Source organism: Triticum aestivum, chromosome 3D (assembly GCF_018294505.1).
Source record: "Triticum aestivum cultivar Chinese Spring chromosome 3D, IWGSC CS RefSeq v2.1, whole genome shotgun sequence".
NCBI lineage: Eukaryota > Viridiplantae > Streptophyta > Magnoliopsida > Poales > Poaceae > Triticum > Triticum aestivum.
This window is the reverse complement of record NC_057802.1, coordinates 566,416,098-566,437,630: the sequence shown is the minus strand read 5'-3', so window position 1 is coordinate 566,437,630 and position 21,533 is coordinate 566,416,098. Positions and strand designations below refer to the sequence as shown.

The 21,533-nt window shown below is 46.3% G+C and overlaps 1 long non-coding RNA gene across 1 annotated transcript; it reads right to left on the bottom strand.

Moving 5' to 3' along the window:
- Positions 1–18,817: 18,817 nt before the first annotated feature.
- LOC123075491 (uncharacterized) lies at positions 18,818–19,673 on the bottom strand. The gene is made up of 2 exons (XR_006436148.1): positions 19,423–19,673; positions 18,818–19,141 (listed from the first exon to the last, which is right to left on the bottom strand). It is a non-coding gene; the product is annotated as an uncharacterized lncRNA (long non-coding RNA).
- Between the last annotated feature and the right edge of the window lie 1,860 nt (positions 19,674–21,533).

The following is a 21,533-nucleotide window of genomic DNA, read 5'->3' as shown; positions in this document are numbered from 1 at the left end:
GAAGTTGTTCCTGTGGCACATACACCAATTGAAGTGGAAGCTTATGATAGTGATCATGAAACTTCGGATCAAGTCACTACCAAACCTCGTAGGACGACGAGGATGCGTCCTACTTCAGAGTGGTACGTGATCCTGTCTGAGATATCATGTTGTTGGACAATACTGAACCTACGAGCTATGGAGAAGCGATGGTGGGCCCATATTCCGACAAATGGTTAGAAGCCATGAAATCCGAGATAAATGGATCTTTGAGAAGAAGACGGACGTGAACGGTAATGTTACCGTCTATGAAGCTCGACTTGTGGCAAAGAGTATTTCCACAAGTTCAAGGAGTTGACTACGATGCTTAAGTCCGTCGGAATCATGTTAGCATTAGCTGCATTTATGAAATCTGGCAGATGGATGTCAAAACAAGTTTCCTTACTGGTTTTCGTAAGGAAAGGTTGTATGTGATACAATCAGAAAGGTTTTGTCAATCCTAAGGATGCTAAAAGGTATGCTAGCTCCAGATCCTTCCATGGACTAGAGCAAGCATCTCGGAGTCAGAATATACGCTTTGATGGAGTGATCAAAGTTTTTGGGTTTATACAAAGTTTGTTAGAAACTTGTATTTACGATAAAGTGAGTGGGAGCGCTACAACATTTCTGATAAGTATATGTGAATGACATATTGTTGATCCGAAATGATGTAAAATTTCTGGAAAGCATAAAGGGTTGTTTGAAAGGAGTCTTTCAAAGGAAGACCTGGATAAAAGCTGCTTACATATTGGGCATCAAGATCTATAGAGATAGATCAAGACGCCCGATGATACTTTCAAAAGAACACACACCTTGACATGATTTTGAATGAGTTCAAAATAGATCAGCAAAGAAGGAGTTCTTGGCTGTGTTACAAGGTGTGAGTATTGAGTAAGACTCAAGACCTGACCACAGCAGAAGAGAGAGAAAGGACGAAGGTCGTCCCCTATGCTTCAGACGTAGGCTCTAAAGTATGCTATGCTGCGTACCACACATGTAGTGTGCCTTGCCATGAGTTGGTCAAGAGGGTACAATAGTGATCCGGGAAAGGATCACATGACAGCGGTCGAACTTATCCTTAGTACCTAGTGCACTAAGGAATTTTCTCGATTATGGAGGTGAAAGGGGAGTTCGTCGTAAAGGGTTACGTCGATGCGAACTTTGACACTAATCCGGATGACTCTGAGTAGTAAACCAGATTCGTATAGTAGAGCAATTATTTGAAATGGCTCCAAATAGCGCGTGGTAGCATCCACAAGATGACAAAAATATTCGTAAAGCACACACGGATCTGAAAGGTTCAGACCCGTTGACTAATAACCTCTCTCACAAGCATAACATGATCAAACCAGAGCTCATTGAGTGTTAATCACATAGAGATGTGAACTAGATTGTTGACTCTAGTAAACTCTTTGGATGTTGGTCACATGGTGATGTGACCTATGAGTGTTAGTCACATGGTGATGTGGACTAGATTATTGACTCTAGGGCAAGTGGGAGACTGTTGGAAATATGCCCTAGAGGCAATAATAAATAGGTTATTATTATATTTCCTTGTTCATGATAATCGTTTATTATCCATGCTAGAATTGTACTGATAGGAAACTCAGATACATGTGTGGATACATAGACAACACCATGTCCCTAGTAAGCCTCTAGTTGACTAGCTCGTTGATCAATAGATGGTTACGGTTTCCTGACCATGGACATTGGATGTCGTTGATAACGGGATCACATCATTAGGAGAATGATGTGATGGACAAGACCCAATCCTAAGCCTAGCACAAGATCGTGTAGTTCGTTTGCTCAGAGCTTTTCTAATGTCAAGTATCATTTCCTTAGACCATGAGATTGTGCAACTCCCGGATACCGTAGGAATGCTTTGGGTGCACCAAACGTCACAACGTAACTGGGTGGCTATAAAGGTGCACTACAGGTATCTCTGAAAGTGTCTGTTGGGTTGGCACGAATCGAGACTGGGATTTGTCACTCCGTGTAAACGGAGAGGTATCTCTGGGCCCACTCGGTAGGAGATCATCATAATGTGCACAATGTGACCAAGGAGTTGATCACGGGATGATGTGAGTTACGGAACGAGTAAAGAGACTTGCCGGTAACGAGATTGAACAAGGTATAGGGATACCGACGATCGAATCTCGGGCAAGTAGCATACCGATAGACAAAGGGAATTGAATACGGGATTGATTGAATCCCCGACATCGTGGTTCATCCGATGAGATCATCGTGGAACATGTGGGAGCCAACATGGGTATCCAGATCCCGCTGTTGGTTATTGACCGGAGAACGTCTCGGTCGTGTCTGCATGGTTCCCGAACCCGTAGGGTCTACACACTTAAGGTTCGATGACGCTAGGGTTATAGGGAATAGATATACGTGGTTACCGAATGTTGTTCGGAGTCCCGGATGAGATCCCAGACGTCACGAGGAGTTTCGGAATGGTCCGGAGGTAAAGATTTATATATGGGAAGTCCTGTTTTGGTCACCGGAAAAGTTTCGGGTGATATCTGTAATGTACCGGGACCACCGGGAGGGTCCCGGGGGTCCACCAAGTGGGACCACCAGCCCCAGAAGGCTGCGTGGGCCAAGTGTGGGAGGGGACCAGCCCCAGGTGGGCTGGTGCGCCCCCCCACCAAGGCCCAAGGCGCATGGGAGAGTGGGAGGGGGCAAACCCTAGGTCCAGATGGGCCTTAAGGCCCACCCTAGTGGCGCCCCCCCCCCTCTCCTCCCCTTGGCCGCCCCCCCCCCCCCCTAGATGGGATCTAGGGCTGGCCGCCACCCCTTGGGGTGGGAACCCTAGAGGGGGCGCAGCCCCCTCCCCCCCTATATATAGTTGAGGTCTAGGGCTGCCCAACATATGAGTTTTCCGGCCTCTCTTGGCGCAGCCCTACCTCTCTCCCTCCTCCTCCTCTCCCGCGGTGCTTGGCGAAGCCCTGCGGGATTGCCACGCTCCTCCATCACCACCACGCCGTCATGCTGCTGCTGGACGGAGTCTTCCCCAACCTCTCCCTCTCTCCTTGCTGGATCAAGGCGTGGGAGACGTCACCGGGCTGCACGTGTGTTGAACGCGGAGGCACCGTTCTTCGGTGCTTAGATCGGAATCAACCGCGATCTGAATCGCTACGAGTACGACTCCTTCATTCGCGTTCTTGCAACGCTTCCGCATCGCGATCTACAATGGTATGTAGATGCACTCCCCTTCCCCTCGTTGCTAGATTACTCCATAGATTGATCTTGGTGATGCGTAGAAAATTTTGAATTTCTGCTACGTTCTCCAACAGTAAGACCACTACACCATTCCTTTATGTCTTCCACATCATCATGTTTTATGTTCACTTAGTCCCGGTGTAACACCGCTTTTCTTTTTTTTAGTGATTTCGTTCAAGAGGAATGGACGGGAATGAATCCTCCTACTGAGGCGGAGGCACTTACTCTTCTCCGTCATGGAAACCCTGGACGTAAAATTTTTGTTGCTTGGTTCATGGAGAAAGTAATTTTCCACACTCCCCTATTAAATACCTAGTTCAACATTTATTAGTTAACTAATGCACTCAACAATTTCAATTATACTTGTAGGGAAAAGATCCGAACATATCTATGGATGATGAATTGAGATGGGTTTCCATGGGTTTTGACCCTGCCGTCATGACATGTAAAAAGTATGATGTGAATGGGTATCGCTTCCATACAGAGGAGCACCAGAACAGCCGGCCTGATCCCAAAACTATAAATACCGGAGTGTACACCCCCGGTCAAAATTCAATAGACTACTACGGAAGGGTACAAAATATATACGAGATTAAATTCCACCAGGTGCGCGAGACCCTAAGTCTGCCTGTGTTCAAATGTCGATGGTTCGATCCGCGGGAGGGGGTAAAACATACGCCTTCCATTGGTTTGGTCGAAGTTAAACCATCAACCGTCTATGCCGGAGCCGATCTCTTCATTGCGGCTACCCAAGCTACACAAGTATATTATATGCCTTACCCATGCCAGAAAGAGTACCTAAAGGGTTGGGAAGTTGTGTTCAAGGTGTCGCCACATGGTAAGCTACCGAACCCGAATGAAGACGATTACTACAACATTAACCCCATGACATACGAGGGAGTGTTCTATCAAGAGCAACCTGATGATGATGATGTGGTTAGAAACGATGACGCTAGACCATTGGGTGATGATGATGTGGATCCAAACGACGACGATGCACGGAATGATGGTGAGACCATTGTCAATGAAAATGACATACTTATGCTAGAAAAGTTAAACGAAGACGCTGACGACGAGGAAGAGCCTCCACCTCCGTCAGACAACGAAGATGATATGATTGATAGTGATGATGAGACGGACCGAGAAAGAGGTTACAACAGTGATGATTCATATCGTTTCTAGCAGATGTACGTGTCAAGTCTTTTTTTCTATAGTTTAGGAATATGCCTTTTATGCATTTTTATTATTGTGTTTATTATCATGCCTTTTCCTTCATTTCATTAATTTACTAATTTCTTATTCTATTTTCAATGCAGGTTCGTGGAACATGGGCAAGGGGATGGCCGACGGCCTGGGTTTCCTACGCAAGGTCGTTGGCCTGCCTAGTCGGAGTGGTCGAGCACGTAATCCTCCCCCCCCGGCTACTTGACGATGACTCCTCACAGGGAGGTTGAGGGAGAGGTGCCCCTAGAGGAGGAGGGGCGGGGGGAGAGCCCCTAGAGGGCGAGGTGGTGGGGGGAGAGCCACTACAGGGGGTCGCGGCCAAAAAGAGCGCACCCTCACCGACTTAGGGGTGTTGTCTTCGAGGCCATCCTCTAGTGAGGTACCCTCCTCTGGTGAGGAGGAGGAGGAGGACGAGGCAGGCGAGGAGGAGGAGGTTCGGGATGGGGCCGAGGAGGAGGTGGAGGAGGAGGACGAGGAGGAGGAGGATGAGGGGGAGGTTGGGGAGGGGGAGGTAGGCGAGGAGGGTGGTGGCGGGGATGATGGTGGTGGCGGGGAGGGGGTTGACAACAAGGGGTGGCTGCGTGGTAACGCAAAGCTACCAAAGCAGGTTCCTGCTACTGAGGAGCAGAAGTGGCTCATTGAGCCCACGGGAAAGAGTAAGTGCCACTTTATAATAATTTCATTATTTTGCTTGTCACATGCTCATTCCGGTTGTTATTTATTTTGCTTGTCACATGCTAATAGTTCATTCTTTTGCAGCAACTGGATATATTCTAAAGGGGTCCGTATTCCCAACGGCCTCATCACCGTCTTGCTGAAGTTACACTGGCCGGGGTTGTACTGTCCGGATCCAGTCAGGCACCCGAACCATCGGGTCTTGGCCACGAGCTGGGAGCACTGGGAAGCGGCCCTCCACGCGGACCATGGGACCCATGCCAAGGCCGTGATCACCACTTTCTGGGTGAGTTCTCTTCAGAAGCACAAGTCCATTCTAGTTTCATGAATGATTTAACTCGTGGCTTCTTCCATTCTTGTTTCGTGCATGACTGTAGAAATTCTATCGAGTTCTCCCGGAGCACAGGGCCAGAGCGGACCAGATCGTGATGCACCAATGCAAGAAGAAAGCCCGCCAGATGCAGTACGAGGTGCGCTATGTGGCCATCTCGACATACCATCACGGCTATCTTGGTGTGAAGCTGACCAAGGAAGACACGCAGAGGATGGGCATTACCTTGGAGAGGGACGAGTTCTTGAAGGTAAGTATAAAAGATTTTTCATTATGCTTTCATTACCTTGTGGTACATTTCACCGTTTCATGTTGACATGCCATTATGCTTTCATTATGTAGGTGTTACCAAATTGGTGTTATGGAAAAGACGAGTCCTGGGCGGCATTGGTGGATCTTTGGTGTGATGAGGCTGGAGCCTGGGCGGCTATGAGAGTCAAAAACAAGGCTAACCGAGGGAAGGAGGGAGTACATGCTCAGAGAAACCGAAACCACTATCTCCACAAGGCAGTTAATGTATGACTAACCCCATTAAACATTCATCTTCTTCTATTTACCATTACTTTCTTATGTATGACTAACCTCTGTTTGGTGGTGCAGGAGGAGAAACTGAAGCGGCCGCTCTCACACATGCAGACGTGGGAGATCGCCCATACGTGGAAGGACCCCAAGCCTGGCGAGCCCAAGTACTACGGCAAGAAGACCGCACATAGGAAGAAGGCCTACTCCGATGGGTATCTGGCGTTACATCCTGACACACCTGACCCCATTGCGGCGGATCTGGACGAAAGGGTGGTGGTGGGCATGGGGCCGAAGGAGCACGGTCGGGAGGCGGTTCTCGATGCTGTGATCACTCCTACTATCTCCTACACACAGCTCCGTCGGATCGACCCGACCCTGAGCCAGCGCACGAGCACGCCCATGAGCAGTGCACCGTCACTGTCCCTCTTTCAGGAGCAGCAAACTGTAAGTATTTTCCCTTTTATCTTCATTGCTCACTTTATTTTCCGCATTTAGTAGTTTTATGAGTTTCATCATGTCATACTGTAGGCCTACATGGAGTACACACGCCAGGAGACCATGGCGTGGCACGACCGCCTTCATGCATACCATCAGCAGAGGGATCGCCAGATGCAGCACGCTTTTTAGGAAATGGCGGCCGGCATGTGTCCTCAATGGCCATCAGCAGAGGGTCCTCCAGCACAACCAACGTTGCTAACCTTTGAGGAGTTTTTGGCACAGAACGTTGGCCCCTCGCCGGTTAGTTCATCCCCAATCTATTCACTCAAAGCATATCATGCCTTTCAACACAGTCATATATCCCGTTAATATGTCTTTTCAACATCCAGGGAACCGGTGGATCAACCGTTGGCGGTGGTCTTCGCAGCACTCCCGAGTCACGGAGCCCGACCACTCCGATCCATGCAGGCGGAGGCGGAGGTGGAGGCGGTCTTGGCGGTAGCGCTGCTGCTAGCAGTGACGACCTGGGCTTCAGCAGTCTTGGCGGTGACGACTTCCGCGGTGCTCGACGTCCTGGCGCTTAAGCCTTTTGGTTACTTGTGTGCTTATGCTTATGTATCTTTAGATGACTTGTGTGTGGTGATGATGATAAACTTGTGGTCTTTGATGGTCCTTTAGATGACTTGCGTGCTTCTTTATATGCTTATGCTTATCTTTATGTTGATTATGATGATGCTTATGCATATATTGTTGTGATGGTGACGGATGATACTTAGATGTGTTCTATATGTCTATTTCCATCATATATATCTGTTGATATGTGTTGTGTATCTGAATTGAATTGATTTGAAAACAAACAGAAAAAAGAAAAAATAATCAAATACAAACTATGCCGACGGCTAGGCCGTCGGCATAGGGCTGGCCTGAGCGCCCAGTTGCTGACGCGTGGCATCTATGCCGACGGCTAGGCCATCGGCATAGATTTAAACTAAGCCGACGGCCAGGCCGTCGGCATAGATGCCACGCGTCAGCAACTGGGCGCTCCTTGGGTAAGCCTATGCCGATGGCCTCACCGTCGGCATAGATTTAAACTAAGCCGACGGCCAGGCCGTCGGCATAGATGCCACGTGTCAGCAACTGGGCGCTCCTTGGGTAAGCCTATGCCGACAGCCTCGCCGTCGGCATAGATTTAAACTAAGCCGACGGCTAGGCCGTCGGCATAGATGAGCCACGTGGCGAGCAGCGGTTGGTCGTCACTTGACGGCGGCCGCCGTTAGACGGGAACGTTGCCAACGGCCAGGGCCGTCGGCATAGATGTACGGACACCATCGGGATAGATCCTATGTCGACGGCCTTTCTATGCCGACGGCCTCCCGGGCTGCGCCGACGGGTATGTTGCCGACGGCCCTATGCCGACGGGGGCCGTCGGCATAGGCATGTCCCGACGGCATATCAGGGCTATGCCGACGGCCCTCGCCGTCAGCGTAGGGTGTGATTCCGGTAGTGCGGGGCAAGCATAAATTTCATGTATAACCACATAACGGTAAGAGTTTCAAATCATAAAATGTATATACATTAATGCAAAACAGAAAAAGAGGACAATAGCCTCGTAGTTAATCTAATTCAAAGATATTCCAGCTCATAACTTCATAAGGAAACAAAAGGTAGGCCGTTAAGAATTGCCACCTCACGCAACAGCCGTCAGACAAAAGGCAAAGCATTCACAACATAACCTTCTAGAGACGGAGAAAAGGTATGCTTAACAAGACTTTGCTTGAGCCTACACCGAGACACATAGACATCTCCAAACAAAGGATTGAAACTGTTGATCAACTTGCCATCACTGTCAACATGAAGCAGATGCCAACCAAATCTGACAAGCAAGAGCACGTCACCATCCCCCGAAACAATGTCCACATTCCAATACCAATTGCCAACACATGGTTCAAACTTCCTCCAAATTTCTGTGACCGGCAATTGAATCTTGTACTTGAAATCCCAAACCTCGCTTTCATAGTTCTGCAACACCCATACATAAATAGTCGCTTTGTCCCTATTACGGCTATGGATGCCGAGCGTGCCGTCCATCTCAAATATATATGAATAGGTGGGAACAATTGGAGCGCATATGGCGAAAGGACTCAGCTATGGTGTCGAATACAATTAGCAGTTGGCTTTCAGTCTTGTCGAAATCTAGGAGTGGGCTGCTTTCACTCACATAATACATTGGGTACCAGTGCAGGCTATCGCGTACCTGGACGGGGTTTTTGAAGCACAACAATGCTGTGTCCGGACATCGATGTACCTCGGCGGCTGGTAAGAGCCCAACGCAAGGAGATAGCAGCCAATTTGTCCTTTAGGTGAGTCCCTGCAGCCCCTCCGTTGCAGCAGCACACGGTACTCGCCGGTAGGGCGGTGCCGGTACATCCCCAAGGTCTTGAAGTCCCACGGTTGCCCAAGAGAAGCATGCTCACGCGTGGCCGGATTGCAGATAAAGTGGCAGGTGCCGGTCTTTTCGGGCCAATAGCTCCTGCGCGACGTTTTTGAGGTGAATTGGCAAGAGTGCGACGTTGTTCGAGCGAATGGCTGTGGTGCGACACATTTGAGCGTGTAAATAGCCCAGGGCTACATGGGGTGTTAAATGTGGTTAAATTGGTCGTCAACCAAGCCCGCCCATTTATGTTAGGACATGTGGGTCCAACTTAATTGTTCCTCAAAACAGCTGACCATGCCCTGCCGCCCGACCGTGCCGGGCCCGCCACTCTGCCCCCCTTCTTCTCCGGTGGCGGCGGATCTTGCGTTCTCGGTGGTGGCGGCGGAGCCCTCGTTCTCAACGGCAGCGGAGCCTTCATCATAAGAAAATGGTGAGTGAATTCAAACCCTAGTCGCCCTCCCGTTCCTCTCTCGGGCCCTAGATCTCAGCTCGTTTTCTCTGTTTCCGCTTGCGGAATCGATAGGTTGTGAGGGGAGCCCGTGTGCATACTGAGATGGAGCCGCCAGATTCAACTTCGAATAGGTAATGCGCCTCTCTCCGATCCAACTTTGCATGCAATTAGGGGGTGGCCTCGTCTGCTCTTTCTCACGGGCTCACACTGTCCGCCACTGACAGAGGGGATGCTGCCGCTCAAACCTTCGAATTGATAGTCAACTTATTTCCATCAAAGGCAAAATTAGTTGATGGTAGCATACAGAACATTGAGAGAGACACAATTGTTAAATGGGAGGTTGAGTTTACAGAGATTGATCCACAAGTTCTACAGAACATGGGAGAGACGGCACTGAAGAAATGGGTGGAAAAAATTGGGGAGAATATTGTTTGGGGTCCAGAGGAAGAAGTATCACTGTTGCGGTTTGATGATTGGGAAGGAGAGTATGTGAGAATAGAAGATGGTGAACAGATTGTTGAAGAAATCGATCGGCAAAACGGCTGGACAAGCAAACGGGCTAATTTTTTTGCTGAGCTCGTTGATCTGAACATTTTTTCGAAGGTTGGATATGTGCCATCACAATTGGCTGCGCAGATGGTAGATGATGATTGGGCTACACAGAGGCCATTGATTCCCATGTGTACTGAACTTACAGTAATAGCCGAAGAGGGACAGGTGATTGGAACTGAAACTGAAACTGCAGCAACTGTTGATTGGAATGTAGTTGAATTAGATGATCCTACTGATTTGGTCATTGCACCAATGCCTGACATTGAGATGGCCAAACTTTTTGGCATTCCAGTCGATGACAGAGATAAGCAGGAGAGGGGCGAATCTAGTTTGCGTGCTAATGCTGATGAAGAAGTAGATGAACAGTTGATGGAACAACCTGCGGATGAAGTAGATGATGCACATGATGATGAGCTGGTGCATGTGTATGACAAAGAAAACCCTGTCATTGAAGTAGGCAAGTTGTTCCCAAGCATGAAGGAGTTTAGAGTGTGTTTCAAGACTTATGCAGTGAAACATGAGTTTGATGCCAAGACTGTTTGGACTGATAGAAAGAAGTTTTATGCGAGGTGCAGAGGATTTGATGGTAGTGTGAAGCCTTGCAAGTGGTACATATCTGCTAGACTGCAACCTGATGGAAGTACTGTCAGGGTTAACCAAATCCCCAATCAACATACTTGTATTACAAGTTCATAGAGAGTATCAACCATGACATCACAACTTTGGGTTGCAGAAAAGATCACCCCAATTTTAGCCAAAACACCAAACACTACTGCCGAGAAACTCAAAGTAGACTTGGAAAAGATGTACCCCATTAAACTGAAATATACCACAGTGTGGAAGGCAAAACAAAGGGCAATGAAAAATTTATATGGTGATTGGGCAAATACATTTAGGATGCTTTACAACTTCAAAGCAGAGGTGGAAAAGAGGTCACCTGGCAGTGTTGTGGAGATAGATACAGAGGTATCAGCTGAAGGTGAAGTCAAGTTCTCCAAGTTTTTATGGCTTTGAAGCCTTGCATCGATGGGTTCAAAGCAGGGTGCCGTCCATATTTGAGCATAGACTCATCATTTTTGACAGGCAAGTAGAATGGTCAGTTCGCAGCATGCAATGCTCTAGATGGACACAACTGGATGTTTCCTATTGCTGTTGGCTTGTTTCAGTCAGAAACAGAGGCTTCGTGGACATGGTTCATGATCCAGTTGAAAAGATGCCTAGGGCCAGTGTCACCTTTGGCTATACACACAGATGCATGTAAGGGGCTTGAAAATTCAGTGAAAAATGTTTTCCCACATGCTGAGCAGAGGGAGTGCTTCTGTCATTTGTGGATGAATTTGATCAAAAGATTTAGAGGAGAAGAATTTGGGCGCATGTGGCCAGCAGCAAGATCTTACACTAGAAAGACACACAAATATCATCTTGATAAGATAATGGCGGCATGTGATGAGTTTGGTCCATGGCTGAACACCTACCATTCTTTGTTATGGTACAGGTCAGCATTCAACACTGCCATCAAGTGTGACCACATCAACAACAATTTGGCAGAGAGTTTCAACAACAAGGTGAAGGAGTTAAAAGATTTGCCTGCGCATGACATGGTTGACCAAATCAGGATCATGCTCATGCAGTTGTGGGAATTGAGAAGAAGGGTAGGTGATTGTCTGCAAGGTGATAAGATTCCAGCAGTGGTACAACAGATGGTCAATAGGAGCAGATGTCTTTCACATTTGTTTGTTGAAAAATCTTCACCTTGGGGTGCTGAAGTTAGAGATAACAAAACTGGAAGGAGACATGTTGTTAACACTGAATTGCATGATTGCACTTGCCTCGAGTGGCAACACACTGGTAAACCATGTGAGCATGCCATTCTCTTCTTAGCATCCCAACCGAAGATAAACATGCACCCATATTTGCATGAATATTATTCGGTAGCAAGATTCAAAGCTGCATATGCTACTCCAATTCCAGCACTTACAGATCAGTCTCAGTGGCCTGAAGTGGACATTGAATTTTCCATGTGTCCTCCCTTGACGAAAAGAAAGGCTGGCAGGCCTAAACAGAGTAGATTCAAGGCATGGTTTGAGAAAGGTGGGAGTAGTAAGAAGGGAAAGAAAGATGGAAAGCCAAAAGGGCCCAAAAAGGTAACAAAAACATATGCAAGTTGTGCCAGGAACTTGGGCACAGAGTGGGATCTGTCAAATGCCGTTACACTCCTGATAAGCCAAAGTATGTTCTTGTGTATTCGTTTGTGTTTTGATTTGGTGCTTTTTTCCAATTACTATATCTATAACATTTTCCCAATGGCCAGGAGGAAGCGAGCAAGTCAGCCCCTTGTTGTTGAATAGTGTTGGCCAACAAAAAAGCAAGAGTCAATGGCGGTAGAAAGAAGAGAAGTGTGCCTGAGCCTGAGCAGACTGAAGAAAATCTTGCTGCAGTCAACATTCAGACTGAAGAAACTGCTCTCGAGGTTGAAACTGAACCTGAGCGTGTCGAGGTTCAGACTGAAGAAACCCATGTTGAGGTACACACCGAAGAAACTGAAACTGCTGTCAACATTGAGACTGAAGACACTGATCACGAGGGTGTTGGCGAGGTGTTGAAAAGACCAGTGAAGAAAACCAAGATGATCAGTGAACTTGTGTGTGTAGTAGAACCAAAAACAAGAAGTGCTAAGGCGAAGAAGGGCACGCGACGTGGTAGGAAGAGGTAGAACAGAGAACAGTTTGAAAATTTGGCGCATGTAATAATATTTGTAACTTGGTGCGTACTGGTAGTCACTATGTATCCCCGTATTTCTATTCGAACTTGTTTGTTGGTACCTTGTCTAAACCAGCCAAATAAAATTCAAATTTAAATTCAAATTTGGGCTCAAATTTAAATTAGGGATGGGGTATTGATGTTTTAATGTTATCTAAAGTACCTCAACTGAAATATGTTTGCTTGCTGATCATTCCGAGCCCTTTTGGTAAGTTGAACTCATAGTCATGAAAAGTGTGTCTCAAATGACCTCCAAAGGTAGGATAAACGGCCTCATATTTAAGCATGTTTTTTTGGCACCTTGTCTAAACCAGCCAAATAATTTTTCTACACATCTATTCTACCTATATAGTGTAAATCTAAAGTCTCACTATTTATTGAATTAATTTTCTATTATTTTATTTTTTTTGAAAAAACAAGGTTTAATAGAAAATTATATATAAAACAAGTTTAAAACATGAAAATGAGAAAAGTAAGTTAAGATCTTTCTTAGTCAATCCAAAATGAAGTTTTTGTGAGGTTTTCACACTTTTCATTTTCAAAACCCCACCTACTCTCGGGTGCCCACTACTCTCTCCCTTGAACACCATACTACATTGTTCGAGGAATGACAATTTTGTGAAGGATTTTTCGTAAAAATGTATGTAAACCATATTTATATTTTTTTTCTCGTTACTATACGACATAATAAGACTATGTGCGCAAGTTTTATATTTTTTGATTTTTTTGGATTAGTTATGCTCAACCCTAATCAGTCAAAACCCCTCAAAACCCCGCACACTACCGGGTCATCGATCGTTGTGCGTGGACGGTTGAGATCAGGCGCTAGGGTTAGCTACAGTGTGCATCGATCCGCATGAGACACGCTGATTGGTTGAATCAGTGTGCATCGATCCGCATGAGACGCGCTGATTGGTTGAATCAGTGGGGTTTGGATCAGCCTCTCTCGTTGGGGCATCAGGGCCGTTCATTTGAATCCAACGGCAAGAGTTGACGCGGTGCATGGACCAAGCCTACGCAGTGCCCTTTCCATCGTTGCATGCATGCCCTCGACGTAGCCCTGCTCCGCCACCCCTATCGACGCAGTAACCTGTCGCGTGCCTACCATTAGAACTGATGCATCGTCGCATGAAAGCATGCGCCCGGCCACAATACAGCAGCCCGATGAAGACAACCAAAAAGCCAACGCTGCATTGCGTGCTGTACATGGCGTGCTCCTCTTTGAGGACGCAATACTGGCATGGGGTATCGATGTGGGTATCGATGCCCAGTTCAAACGGCGTGCTGCCGTTACAAGATGGGCAAATGAAGGCGTCCATTATTGTCACGTCTCCCATCGACCAAACGTTGCCCTCTAGCCAGGCCCTAGCAAGATGTGCAAATTAATGGGCTACGGCATGAATGCACGGGCGGCACACGCAGAGAACCCGGGGCAGCCGTGTCCCCTTGACCCATGACGGCACAGACGCGTGCGTGAGCCCGTCCCCCTTGACCCGCGACCGGTGGCACAGAAGGATCGCAGCCCGTTTCCCACGCTCGTGTACATACTTTCATGTGGCGCCACCAAACGCCGCCCGCCCATTAATTCTACGGGGTGAAACCACGTCGCACTTGGGCTATTTAAGCCGGGCACTATCGTTTTCCTCTCCCTCCTCATCCACACCCCATCCTCTACCTCCTCTGCCCTCCTTCTTCCTTCTTCTCCATCAAACCCGATCGAGCCCTCGAGCCACCCCGCCACCATGCAGTACAACGGCCCCACCTACCGCTTCCCCCAACCGTGCCGGAAAGGCTCTACCCGGCCGGAGTGTATGTAGAGAGAACCCTTAGGGTTTGGGCGATCTCGAGGTGGAGGGGCGCAAGGGAGTTAAGGAGTTCTTCCTTGCGGCCGGCTTCCGCCACCTCCCCCGCCGCTCTCCTCGGATGTACCATCATGAGGAGGTCAACCACAACGGCGTTGTGGTTGGGCTCCTCGCCACGTTCACTAACCCTTGCGATGCTTTCCATCTCCTCGGGCGAGCGTATTGGGTTGGTTGTGAGTTCATAGCTTTCACAACCTACAATATCTTCACCGACTTCAACGGCATCTTCCCCAACAACGGCGTTATGCACACGCTCCCGTACCCCATCAACAACGGGGACGAGTGAAGGGCGACGCCCGGAGGAGCGAGGTGGCCCCGGAGGAGGAGGAGAAGAAGAACCCGAAGAACCCGCGTTTGGTGCCCCCCTATCTATCTAGCGGGCTAGCTTGCTATAGATCTGTCGTATTAGTTTTTTTAAGTTGTAATCGTTATGCTACTATTATTAAGTTTTATTAGTACTTTAAGTTGTAAGGCTATCATGGAGTTGTAAGGCTATCGTGGAACTATGGGTTGCAATCGTTATGCTTCTATATAATCGTTATGCTACTATATATATTGTGTGTTTCGTGCTATTATTTGTGGATTGCTATGGGTTGTTTTTGCTTATTATTTGTGTATTGCTATGGGTTGCTAGGGGCCCGAGTTTCTACACCACAATCACCACACACACCATCTTCAAAATATTGGCCAAACCATGGACATGCAACTAGGAGCCCCATGCAAACCCACTATGGACATGGGTGCAACTAGGAAATGCAAACTAATTTACTTCGGGCACTTCATGCAAGCATCAACTCATTTAGTTCATGGAACCGTAGACATGCATAAAAACAATTAACATTTAGTTTTAGTGCATCAAAAAATGATCCGTCACAAAATTTAGTGCAAGAAAAAGGCCAAAATAAAAACAAGTAACATTTTATTGGGCCCCATTTTATTTGCCGAAGTTAAAGGTGGGCTGGTGCCCCTACGCGGGTGGGCTGGTCACGGCCCAACATCTATTCGGCAGCCCAATTTTGTTTTTTACTAGAAACTAAATTTGCGTGTGTACTGTGTTAACTGAAGAACAAAACAGAGAAAACAGAGCATGCATGAACACTGAATAATTTGTGTTCCAAATTGCTGCTTCAATTCAGATACATAACTTGGCATGGCGCACAGATCACATCCTCTACCCTGATATTTGCTTGCTTCTGCAAATCGATCATCTGCATTACATGTTTCTTGATCTTCTTCAGTTCCTCGGTCAGTTCGGACTCCGCATGCAGTTCAGCATTGCGCGCATACATCGCCATCGGCACGACTCTGCCCGCCCCTCCGCCCGAGCTCCCCGTATTCTCCACAGCAATCGGCGGCACCCCGCCCAAATTGAGCTCCCAGGTTGCGGCCACGCTCAAATCAACGTAGCCCTCAAACTGAATCCTATCAACATATTCATCAATCCACTCGAAATGGTAACATTTCTTCAAGATCTGAAAAGAACAACATGAACCCTAAATCCCAAATTCGAGGAGAAAAAACAAAATATGGAGAAATCAGAGCAAAAGACAGCGAAAGAACGGGCTAAGAACTGAGATCTAACCTTGCCATCCCTTCCTGCCATTGGTTTGCTCAAGCATTTCACAAATTCCCGCCCAAGATTGCCATTGTCATCCCTCTTAGTGACCAACCGTTTAAGAGGGTCTGGGCGTGGGCAGTCAGGGCACCTTGTGAGCAGCACTGGTCCATACTGTCGCCATTTTGAGTGTGTGGCGGAGGAGGTAGACATTTGCGCTAGGTCGCCAGAGAAGAGAAAGATTGGGGAAAGGGGATGAATGGGCGGCGGCGGGCGGACGGGCACGGGCGCTTGTCTCTTCTAGCTGCGAGGAGGTGGGTCCCGCGAATAGACAAGTGGTGGGTCCCGCGCTTACGTGGATAAGTGGTGAGTCCAGCCCCCAACAGCTAACGAGGGCATCAGTTGAGTTTAACAGCCATGTCGTGCATGGGCTATTTACCTGCTCAAAATTGTCGCACCACAGCCATTCACTCGAACAACGTCGCACCCTTGCCAATTCACCTCAAATGTGTCGCATAGGAGCTATTGGCCCGGTCTTTTCAAGCCTGGAGAGGAGGAGGAGGCCGTCGCAGGAGGCCTCCGGGGAGAAGGACCGGCCAAGCTGAGCCACGGTATGGAGCTGGGCGTCAGCGGCGGCCTGGTGGTCGAAGACGATGATGTTATAGCGATGGAGACCGGGGATGCGTTGGACGCTGTGGAGGAGGGGGTGGGCCGGCTGGCGGGCGTGGTGGGCGAGGAGGAAGCCGCCGGCGGAGGTGGCGCGGCAGACGGCGCGGCAGCGGAGGAGGGATTTGGGGTCGAGGGGGACGAGGATCTCCCAGATCACGATCTCATCTGGGAGCCCGCTGAGGAGACGCGTCGCTCGTCCTGCTGCCATGGACGAGAAGAATTGTGGAGTTGTGCGCTCGTGCTGGTGGCGGCCGATTGGAACGAGAAGATCGTTTAGGTTGAATAGAAATGGGCCTAGCCCATGAACTCTTGGAAATAGTAGCTCTCAATGGGCTGGGCTTAGCCCAAGAAGAAGATCACTGTGAACTTTTTTTTAGGGAAATAGAAAAACAAATTCGCATTGCTAAAAAAACAAATTCGCTAAAAAATGCAAAATTTTCCTTCTATTGCTAGAGAAAAGCAGATTTTACCTTCTACTCCCTCCGTTCACTTTAATAAGTCATTTCAGACAACTAAAATTGAGTTGTTTTGCACGCTGTCTGAAGTGTCTACAACGCCTTATAAAAGTGAACAGAGGGAGTACTAAGAAAAGGAAAACATTTCCTAGCTTCTAATAAATGTTTTTTCCCTTGACATAATAAATAATATAAAGCAAATTCAGTTCCTCAACCCGATAAAACAGAGATACAAGGCGGATCAATTAGCAAAATATTGATGCAGCAATACTCTCACCAGCTTTGTTCCAGAGCATCTTCAGAACATGATAGGTACAAGTAGAACACCAGCCAGGCAAATAATATAACTGTTACTCTGTTCTATGTACCAACAACTACTCTAATCGTCGACATTGGTATCCTCCTAACAGCGTTTTGTATGTAAACTTGAAACACCTACACGGCTAGAATATGTAAAAATCAGCTATGTGCTGTCTCAGCTCAGGAATTATTATATGCAAATCAAATCTCAAGTTCATAGCAGAAATAGTGAGCTGCAAATCACATCTCTAGTTCTCAACTATTTATAATTCTAGCATGCTGCACTGGACTAACACACCAATGGGGATAAACTGGCTCTAAATTTTTCATTATCACTTGCTTAATCAAATTTCATAGTTTTTAATCATAGCCTTATTCCTTCCATGAATGGAAGCTGAATTTGTCAAACATGATTGAGTTATTCCAGACTGGACTGAGCAGCATGCGCAAAATTTGGTACTTAGTTGATTGATTCAGTGCAAATTATCTATCTCCATCATTCTCCCTCTCAAAAGTAAAGGCAAAAAGGGAGGAATTTTGGTCAATATGTAAGTTCCTAGGGTGGAACTGAAACATATTGTGCAAGTTGGCTAATCTAATATTGGTGCACAGATTCCTAGAAGAAATATTGGTAATTGAGAAACAGAAATTTTGTTGTACTATTAGCAACAAAACTGCATTCTAATGCCAACAAGGCAACAAGGTCTGAAACAATAGTGCACTCCTTATATGAAGGTGAAATGGTTTTCATGGTGAAATATGAGTAAGACCCGTCGCAAAATTATAAGCAACATATAACACCATCGACCATTTCCTTTGAAATGGGTCAGTGCAAATTATCTATCTCCATCATTCAAGCTCTCAGAAGTAAAGGCAAAAAAAGGAGGAATTTTGGTCAATATGTCAGTTCCAAATATTTTGGTCAATATTTTCCTATGTGCTGAAACATATTGTGCAAATTGGCTACTCTGATATTTGTGCAGAGATTCCCAGAAGAAATATGCAAGAGTGGAGTAGCAGAACAAACCAAAAGAGACAGTACTGCACTCCTTACATGAAGGCGAAATGGTTCATACTGAAATATGAGTAAGGCCATCACCATCGACCATTTCCTTTGAAGGCGCCGGCAAGGTAAACATGCAACCCTCGCCTCTACTCAGTACATGCTAAACAAAAAAAGGTGTATGTAAAGTAAAATTGTGTCAAATTAAGTTTATGGTATGGTATGATCTAATCTAATCAACACATATATCCTCCAACAGCATATGGTAAAATTAGAACACCTGCCCGGCAAAAATTATGTAAAGAACTGAATCTACAAAAACCATCTAGAAATAGCACCAACAAAATGTAACCGATAATTGCATTTAGTCAGTACAAACAATATAAGTGCCACGTAACTAGGTAAGACTGCATACAGTCATCTCCAAGAGATACAGGACAATTATTTTCAGTAGTGTGTGTACTACTGTAGCAAGGGGTACTCTCAACAGCCAGGATGTTCACACAAGTAAGCTCTTGAGCCAACATTTAGGCCTGCATTATTCGTTGTGGTGGATATGCTGGGCTGCTATCAGAAGGGTGGTGGTGGTGAGCCGCCTGGGCCCGGGGGTCCGAAGAATGGGGCGCAGCAGTCTTGGAGCAGGCAGCAACAACAGAGGAGGTAGAAGCTGCACAAGAAGTATTCGTCTTGAGTTTCAGAGAATATAAACTATCTGTTTCAAACAGGGAAAAAAACTTCAAAGGAAGAAATATAAACGATCGACTAATGTATGCTTCGCCACTTATATATTGCAATTTGATTGAGTTGACCACTAAACCACTAACCATCTAACTGAATGAATTGCTTTCCCTTTTCTGTTGGAGATGGTGACTTGATAGTAAATTGATGTTTTCACTGGCAAAAATGCATTAGTTTAAATTTCTGTTAGTAGCTGTGGATTCAACTTACCAGGATCCGAAGAAGCCACCAAACCAAGGCCCCCAAGAACCAGGGCCAGGGCCTCCCCAACCTGGTCCTCCAGGCCCACGAGGACCCATTCCACCAACACAGAAACAACTGGTTAATACAGACTACAGCTTCACAAGAACTCAGCCAGGACACAATACAAGAGTTGATGCCCCAGTTGGAGATGAAGAAGAATTTATAATGTAGGGGTGAGAATAAGTAGCTGTGCATGTACCTGCCGTTCCAAGGATCACCTGTGAGTCTTGACTCTCACCCACTGGTCAATCAAAGTCTCTGTTCCAAGTTCCAACTACTATTCTGAACCCTCTGCCTGCTCTTCCCTGTGAGTATAAGTATAACTTTGATTTCTTAGTCTTAAATGCAATCTGGGCGATCAACTGTATATGCACTATTATGTTCATTCTAATCAACACCTGTGTCCTCCCAATAGCATATAGTATATGTTAAAGTAAACACCAGTCCGGCAAAAATACGTGAACATCTGAATCTAGAAACAGCAGCTACAAATTGTGTCAGGAATTTATATATGCAAAGTAAGTACATCTTAAGTTATTAGCATTATCGGTAAGCTTATATTGCTTCATTATCTCACTTTTCTTACATGTCAGAGAACACCCGCTGACGAGAAACAATAGTAGGCTTCTGTTTCTGTAGGCTGAAAAGATGATAATCAAGCTGAGGGAAGAGAGCAGGCTGAAAATGTGTTTCAGGCTTTAACTTATAAGGAAGAAGCAGATAAAATTAAGTGTCTTCTTCCAGCCATAACCCCTGTATGTTACGTGTCCCTCATGTCTTGCCAATTACCACGAGGGTCATTAGCTGCAGTTACATAAGATACAAATGATCTTTCACGTTAAGTCTTGCACATAAAACATTCAGGCGGCAGTTCCATGTTTAGTCGGAAAAAATCTGCTACTCTTGGCAACATACCTTTGCAGATTGGTCGACTTATCTGAAAAATGCTTTGTACAGAAACATTGTCCAGATGGTTTTGATTTTTGTACATAACCAGATCACTACCAGTATCAGAAGCCTACTTGTATAGAACAGTATATTTTGTACAGAACCGTCCAAAGTGCTTGCTGCTCATGTAGCTTGATCAATTAACCTTGTCGGGTTTTTTTTCCTCCCAGTGAAGTTTTTGTAGCGTGTTTGAGTTCGATTCTAGGGAGAGAAAAACATTGCAAGTTTCTGCATATTTTCTACTCTGGTTGCTATCAAGCTCTGAACTATGATGAGTTTGTATTCTGATTTCTCATGCTGGCTTATGAAACATGAATTATGACAGAACATTTCACTGAGCAGTTTGACTATGATGCAACCATTTAATTTAACTACTATTGCGCCATAGTCTTCTAAAAATTCAGATATAGCTTGCAAGTCAACAAAGAATCTGTCTATGCTCATTGTCAGCTTCAACGAAGGGTAGAAACAGGGAACACCCCTACTAATATTGACTATTAAGAAGACCACTAGATAGAAATGGTAATGTCAATTCTTCAATTCAAGAAATATGGTACTAAGAACTAAGAACACCACTAGAAAAGTCAATTCCTGCCCAGAAAATAGACACATGAGGTGGTTCAGCTGGCAAATATTTCAAAAGGATAGCAAAGCATCAAACACGGCATTAATCACTTCAACCAAAAGGGAGACAAGCAATATAACATTCAGAGCTTATGATCCTAACTTATAGATATTGCCGCTCATAAGGAAACGACAGCTAGTCCGTCAAGAACCACCACCTCACTGAACAGCGATCAGATGAAAAGTGAAGCATTCACAACATAACCTTTTAGAGCCGGAAAAAAGGTATGCTGAACAAGACTTTGCTTGAGCTGACATTGATAAACACAGAGGCGTTGGAGATCAAAATTGAAACTGTCAATCAATTTGCCATCTGTGTCAATGTGAAACACCGACCAACCAAAATTGACCAGCAAGAGCATGCCACCATCCCCCGAAACATCGTTCACATCCCAAAGATTAATATCCCGAAAGTCATAGTCTACATAATCTTCGACCCGGCCCCTGATTTCTTCAACCGGCAGTCTGATTTGGTACTTTAAGTCCCAAACCTCACTTTCGTAGTT